The sequence below is a fragment of the Palaemon carinicauda genome, chromosome 9 (assembly GCF_036898095.1).
Source record: "Palaemon carinicauda isolate YSFRI2023 chromosome 9, ASM3689809v2, whole genome shotgun sequence".
NCBI classification, from domain to species: domain Eukaryota; kingdom Metazoa; phylum Arthropoda; class Malacostraca; order Decapoda; family Palaemonidae; genus Palaemon; species Palaemon carinicauda.
The window spans coordinates 140,286,169-140,294,611 of NC_090733.1; positions in this window are offsets into that span (position 1 = coordinate 140,286,169).

Genomic DNA, 8,443 nt, shown 5'->3' on the forward strand with positions numbered 1-8,443 from the left:
AGGTAAGATGATAAAGAAGAAGAGAAACTAGTAAGTGTCTGTGATTTCTTCAAAAGAATTTTATTCTACCAGAAAAAAAACAGAGAGGATCTCGATGACGCAATCCTCATCCCACAAGGTTGAAACCATTCAAAAGATGTTTCAGAATTTCTCTCTCTCTCTCTCTCTCTCTCTCTCTCTCTCTCTCTCTCTGTAAAGTGTCAAACACTTTTTTCCCCTCGCAGTCCCTTGTTTAAGTATTATTATTATAACAAAGGCTAATTGCACTTACGCTATCAGGTATCAGAGGTTGTTATAAGTTTTGAAGGGCCAAGACACCCACACGTAAGGCGCAGCTGGGTTGAAAAACAATGCAGGCCAGAGATGGAAATTGACAACAGGAAGTTTAACTATGACAATGAGCAGTGCTTTTTTTTTTGCGGTTCTTACAAGCAGACTTTATTTTATTTACACAGTCTCTCGTTATTTATCAAGTGTAAGAAAATCCTCCGTTTGAACAATGCAATTCATGGAGAGATCATCTGACACCTCTCTCTCTCTCTCTCTCTCTCTCTCTCTCTCTCTCTCTCTCAATTGAACTATGGAGATCATTTGACGCGTCTTATCTCTCTCTCTCTCTCTCTCTCTCTCTCTCTTAAATATGAATTAACATATTTATCTATTTATTACGTGATTATGCACTAAATTCCATAAGGAATATTTTTAATCTGGGAAAATTAATAAAAAACTTGACCGTAAATCCTCTCTCTCTCTCTCTCTCTCTCTCTCTCTCTCTCTCTCACTGTTTTTTCAATATACGAAGGAAGGTAATGGAAGTATGAATGTACTGCATTTAGTTTGTTATTATACAGTTTAGTCTCTCTCTCTCTCTCTCTCTCTCTCTCTCTCTCTCTCTCAGGGAATCCTAGTGCACAGCCCTCGGGTGTTCATTTGCAGACGACTAATGTTTACAGCCTCATTTAGATTGGAAGCATACCCAAAACAGGAAGTAGCCAGACTCGTCTTTGTTAAATTTAATTGGCTGGTCTCATATCGCGCGATGTTTTGCGACCGGGTCGCCGCTACGGCGAATTCTTATCGCTTGACATCATTCTTATGAGGGCAGTGTTAGTTATAAAGATTTTGATTTTGACCTTTGACCTGGAGTCAGTTTGACGGATGTTCAGTCACTCTAATCCTTCTCTGTCTCGCTGGGCTTTTTACTACGTTTGGTTTCAATGTATATATATATATATATATATACATATATATATATATATATATATCTGTGTATATACAGTATATATATATATATATATATATTATATATATATATATATTATGTGTGTGTATGTCTATGTGCGTTCTCATGTAAGATACACTGAGTGGGTTATAGTTTATAGTAATACATCTGTTAAATTGTTGAATATTAAATGATTGGCAAAACTGAATACCCTTGAAATAAATGTACATAAATAGTACTTTATTTTCTACATTACTATTATTTAAAAATTATAGCTCTCAATATTATGGTTTTACCAATTATTGATAATAATAATAATGACAGCAATAATATCAGAATTTTTTAAAAGTATTTGTATCATTGTTTATGTTTTATGCGTGATTATGTTCACAATACCATTGTTCTTAAGTCATTGATACGAGCGTAAGTAATGAATGAAAATGATATATCTTTTATGACGGTCAAAGCAAAATAGTGTTTAAACATTTAAGGTAATTACCTTAATTTGAGGTAATTTGCATGGTGTCGAGGTAATTTGTAGTTTAAAATTTAAGGAAATTTGGAAAGATTTAAGATAATCTAAGGTAAAAAGCAGCAGCATCTAAGGTAATGGCCACATGGCTCAAGTTCATACCCCTGCTCGCCACATACCCTTGACAAACCGGTTTCCTCCAAAAGACATTTTTTTTTTTTTTTAACCCAGTGAGCGTCTTGTGTAGTCGAAATCTCTGTTTGACAATTTATTATTTCATTATTTTGCTATTCGTTCTTAGTGCTACGTCTCTCATTGTAGTCTATGGTAAATTTTAACGTTTTGCTAATCTTAAGATGTTTTATTATTTTTTTATTCATTGCTTCTCTTGTAAAGTTTATTTAGTTCCTTACTTCTTTTCCTTGGTGAGATATTTTGTCTGTTGGAGCCTTGGTCCTTGTAGCATCCTGCTTTTCCGACTATGGTTGTAGTTTAGCTACTAATGCTATTACTACTACTAGTAATAATAATAATAAGCAGCAGCAGCAAACAATAAGAAAAACAACAACAACAACAACAATAATAATAATAATATTTATGATGTTTTCTTTTACATTTCCAGTTCCATAATTCCTTTCCTCACTAAGCTATTTTCTCTGTTGGAGACCTTGGGCATATAGTATCCTGCATTTCCAAGCCAGCCTGTAGCTTAGCTAATAATAATAATAATAATAATAATAATAATAATAATAATAATAATGTTCTTGTTTATGTTTCTAATTCCGTTTCCCTCACTGGGCTATTTTCTCTGTTGGAGCCCTTGGGCCTATACCATCTTGCTTTTCCAACTAGGGTTGTAGCTTAGCTAATAATAATAATAATAATAATAATAATAATAATAATAATAATAATAATAATAATGTTTTCGTTTACATTTCTGTTTCCTTATTTACTTTCCTTACTGGGCTATTTTCTCTTTTGGAGCCCTTGTGCCTATACCATCTTGCTTTGCCAGCTTGGGTTGTAGCTTAGCTAATAATAATAATAATAATAATAATAATAATAATAATAATAATAATGTTGTTCTTGTTTATGTTTCTGTTTCTGTATTCTCTTTCCTCACTGGCTATTTTCTCTTTTGGAGCCCTTGTGCCTATACCATCTTGCTTTTCCAACAAGTTTTGTTGCTTAGCTAATAATAATAATAACAATAGTAATATTTTGTTGTTGATATTGTTCCTTCGCTTCCTTACACTTAATTGAACGAGTATTAATTATTATCATTATTTTCACTGTTGTGGTTGACGCCAGTGTGTGTCGTTACTTGGCTCTAGCCAATAAGAAACACTATACAAAAGAACCACCTTTGCACATTGCCATAAACTCACCTGAAGATATTTGAAGGTCATCCCTTGACTGGAGATAAACACCGGGCCCTCACCGAAGAGACACGCTGTAACCCGTTTTGGGGCCGCTCCTGAAGTGTAGTCTTTCACTTCGCGAAAATTCGATATTGTTATGATTGGTTTCCTTTCCCGCTTCAGAAGTGACTCTTCTTGTGTGTTTTTATATGCATGTCCCGAGACCCAGGACAGAGGGTTGAAATCTGAAGCGGGCCAGATGAGCGTGATAAAGAATAATCCATTTTGGTAGGCTTTTGTTGGGCGGTAAAACATATTTTTTAAGTTGTGATTATTCGTATTTTTTCTAGCCTATTATTATTACTAGCCAAGCTACAACCCTAGTTGGAAAAGCAAGATGCTATAAGCCAAAGGGCTCCAACAGGAAAAAATAACCCAGTGAGGAAAAGGAATAAGGAAATAGGTAATTGATGAGATAAAATTAACAATAAATCATTCTAAAAACAGTAACAACGTCAAAACAGATATGTCATATGTCATATGTACAGAGATGAGTTTGCTTGCACCCATACACAAGCATACATAGAGGTATATTTGAATATAAATGCATAAATGTCTATAGGGAATTTGGTCTTTAGATTATTATAAAATTACCAGTGGAGAAAATTTATGAATATCAGTTCTATTTTTAGATAAAAAAAGGACTGTGAAGCGCGAAGTAGAAGATGATGAATGGAAAGTATTGAATTAAAAGAGGTATACTTAAATATAAATGCATAAATGTCTATAGGGAATTTGGTCTTCAAAATTATTATAGATTACCAGTAGAAAAAATTTATGAATATCAGTTCTATTTTTAGATAAAAACAGGGACTGTGAAGCGCGAAGTAGGAGATGATGAATGGAGAAGTATTGAATTAAAAGATAGAGACGACTGGCGAAATCTAACAGATGCCCTTTGCGTCAATAGGCATAGGAGAAGATGAAGATGATATATAAGTATATATGTATATATATATATATATATATCATTATATTTATATATATACATATATATACTGTATATATTATATATATATATATGTATAATATATATATAATATATATACATGCATGTATATACATGCATGAATGCATACATATATAGAAATGTATATATACATATTTGTCAATATAGAAATAGTGCATGTATATAAACATGTATGTATATGTAATATATATGTATGCATTACAATTTATTTTTTCCATTTAAAAAATTTGCAAGTTAAAGGGGGATTATGTCTGTTACAGTTGAATCTTGCTTCATCTTTTCACGATGTACAAAAGGGTGACGATGATTTACCTGCGTAACTATTAAACCCAAGGGTCTTTTAAGAGTAATTTCAGTGTTGTTGTTGTTGTTGTTGTTGTTATTATGATTGTTATTTACGCTCGTGCTTTTAATGTTATAGCTTTGGTTAAAGGTTTAAAGGCCTCTCATGGATGCCACAGGCAAGGGACAGACATATTGCCTTATTAAGCAGGACAGTGCCCTAGGGAATGACCATACATAGATATGATCAGCGCCCATGCCCCCTCTCCACCCAAGCTAGGACCAAGGAGGGCCAGGCAATGGGTGCTGATGAGCTCAGCAGATAGAACTATAAGCTCCCCTAGCTCCATAGCTCACAAGGATGGTGAAGTTGCAACGACCAAAGAAACTAACGAGTTTGAGCGGGACTCGAACCCCAGTCTTGTGTTTACCAGTCAGGGGTGTTACCACATCGGCCACCACAATACTATTTTGGTATTATTATTACTGATATGGTTTTTGTTATGATGATGCTGATGATGATGATGATGATTATTATTATTATTATTATTATTATTATTATTATTATTATTATTATTAGCGTTGGTGCTTTTGATGTCTGTAGCTTTTGTTAGATGTTACCATTTCGATATTATTACCACTAACAATTGCTGTATTCATATTAAATCATATTTTTTTTTCTCTTCAGGGTTGGAATATTTTAACGAGCGAAGGAAAAGGTAAGTGCAAGATAGTGGTTTAATGTGTAATATTTAATATTTTGAATATTTTATTTTTATTTTTAAATGAAATTCAGATGTAATCCTATTCTGCGATCGAAATTGAAGTCATTTTCTTTATAAAATACGCGGGCTTTCCGGGATAAAATTTCTATTGATATATATTTATATTATATATATATATATATATATGGTACTTGAGGATGTTACTCTACGTTTATAATGAATAGACAATGTTTTTTGTGGCGTCCAAAATGTGAAGTTAGTTTCTCTTCGGACAGACTGTCCTGCAGATAAGATTTCAGGATAACAGAAGAAATACATTTACTTTTCTCCATTTTTTGTTTGGTGTCGACAAGTGTTTCGCATCACTTCGCGACGTTTCATTTTATATACTGTATATATATATATATATATATACTATATATATATATATATATATATAGTTATATATATTGTATTACTGCCCACAAACAGCGTGAATGTTCGCTCTATACATAGCATATAATCACTTAAAGTTTTGGTTATGTTTAATTAAAAGTGGCTGGAATGACTCTGTATTTCCATAAATATTAAGAAACTTGCTTTTTCGAGAGCTACTGAATCACCGGACCTGTAATTGGTTTCAATTGTGGGAAATTATAAGAATTATATTAATATATATATATATTATATATATATAAATTTATCTCTACACATGCATATACAGTATTTATACATACATATATTAATACATGCATATATATATTATATATATATACACACATACATGCATATATATACATACGTTCATCTATACACACACACACACACACACACACATATATATATATATATATATATAGATTTTTTTTTTTTACGCCGCCTCTCTGCTAAGGCCTCCGGCTACCCCCTTCGTTCTTTTTTAACAATAGAAAGCTGAGAACAAAACCAAAAAAAAAAGGTGTTAATGCGGCCCCGCTCTCTCCAGGTCGGACCTCCGGCAGCGGTGGCTGCCTGGCTGCTAATATTACCGATGTCACCGCTCTTTTAATTTATCCCACCCGGGACCAGTCGTGAAGCCCGCAGTTATTAGAAAAGAGATACGATCAAGGAACTTTGACTTATTTTTGTTGTTTTCTGTTTTGTTTATGTTTATTACATATGTACACACACACACACACACACACACACACATATTATATATATATATATTCAAATAAGCCATATATATTTTTGATATATTAATGTCTGGATTCTCTTAACAACCTCGGGATCACAGACCCAGGCGAAATCTCACAAAGACAAGAGCTTGGCTCCGGCCGGGAATCGAACCCTGGTCGGCAAGCTTATATAGACAGTGACTTAACCCACTTGGCCAAGTGGGTTAAGTCACTGTCTATATAAGCTTGCCGACCAGGGTTCGATTCCCGGCCGGAGCCAAGCTCTTGTCTTTGTGAGATTTCGCCTGGGTCTGTGATCCCGAGGTTGTTAAGAGAATCCAGACATTAATATATCAAAAATATATATGGCTTATTTGAATATGAAAAACACGTAAAAATGTGCAAAAATTTATCATATATATATATAATATTATATATATATATGTGTGTGTGTGTGTGTGTATGTGTGTGTTTGTTTTGGTTTATTTGTTGGATAGTTTCAATATATTTACCATTTGGTTGTTTTCTGAGTACCTCTGAAACAATATTAGTTTTCCCTTGTTTTCCCAAAATGAATATATGAAAAAGGCAATAAAACTTTGAGAATGGTATCATTATTATTTTTTTTTACTATCATGTCTGTTTTCCTCATTTTTAAGCTTTTGTTAATATTACTTTAATTTTTTTACTGTCAATACTCATAGACAGTTTTTTTTCTCTGCTGCTTTTTGATTTGCTAAAATTGTTTTTTTTTCATATTTTGAATATACTAATTGTTATTGTTATTTTTTATTGTTTTATTCGTATTATATATACACACGCCTGTATATATATATATATATATATATCTGTTGCTAATCCATTGCAGGACAAAGGCTTCAGACATGTCCATCCGTTCCGTCTGTTTATGGTCTTTCTTTGCCAGTCCATACAACAAATTTCCTTAGGTTGTCAATCCATCGTCTTCTCTTCCTCCCTTGCTTCTTTTAACATCCTGTTATTCTTAGTGTCCATCTATTAAATGTCATTCTCAATATTTGTGTCCTAATCATTATATGTGTTTTATATATCGAGATTAATGACCCTTTTAAGAGTACTATGACTGTCACAAATCATAGTGAGCGCTCATAGAACTCGGGTATGTTATAAGTGACGTAAACCAGTTTCATAAAGTAATGTGTTAACGCCCTTTTGGAAGAGTATATTTCCATCACAGTGGAGAATTCCACAAAACCTAGCAATTCAGCATATTGATAAAGCAAGATTGCATCTTACTTGAAGAGGGTTAGTCAGTACCAATCGTGCGATGATTAGACAAGGTACTCACCTGAGAGTATCGGCTGTAACACACTGTATTCACGAACTTTTTTTAATAAAGTTAAAAAATCCATGTTCCGATGTCTCTTTATCCGTTGACATGGGACATATGTAGTGCCTATGTCCATCAACATGGTAAGGGTGAGTATACGCAGATGGATTACTCATAAGGGAAAAAAAAAAAAAAAAAAAAAAAGAGTATGAAGAAATTTATGATATAAGCCATGTAATCATTTTGTGATATAACTGTCAATGTATTTCAAGAATTACTGGCCGAAAAAATAAAAAAAAATCATCAGCGCATTATCCTTGCCAATCGTCAAACTCTACCTTACTTGACTGTTTCATAATGATTACTACCATTTCATATCTAGATTCGAGTGAATTTCCAGTTGTGTTACATCCAATTCTCTTGAATATTTATCATCACAAACTTCATAATAAGTTCAGAGGCAACTTCAGCTGAGGTGTCAAATCGTCACACTGTCAGTAACAGAGTCCTTCCTTTCCAAACTATAATCTTTATGATATACTAGCGTACGCGGCCCGTCAAAAATAACGGATAGATATTTAAAGAGACATGCACACACACCACACACGCATCCCCTTGTCATCAGGGTATGGCTAATCTCTCTCTCCCCTACCCGATTGATGGTGAGACGACAACGTGGCCGAAAAAAATATGTATATATATATATATATATATTATATATATAATGTATATATATATGTATAAGCATACATACATACATATATATATATATATTATATGTATATATATATATATATATATAGATAAATAGATAGATAGATAGATAGCCAGAGACTTGCTCTTTCCCACACACACACACACACACACATATATATATATATATATATATATGAGACCGTAATGGTA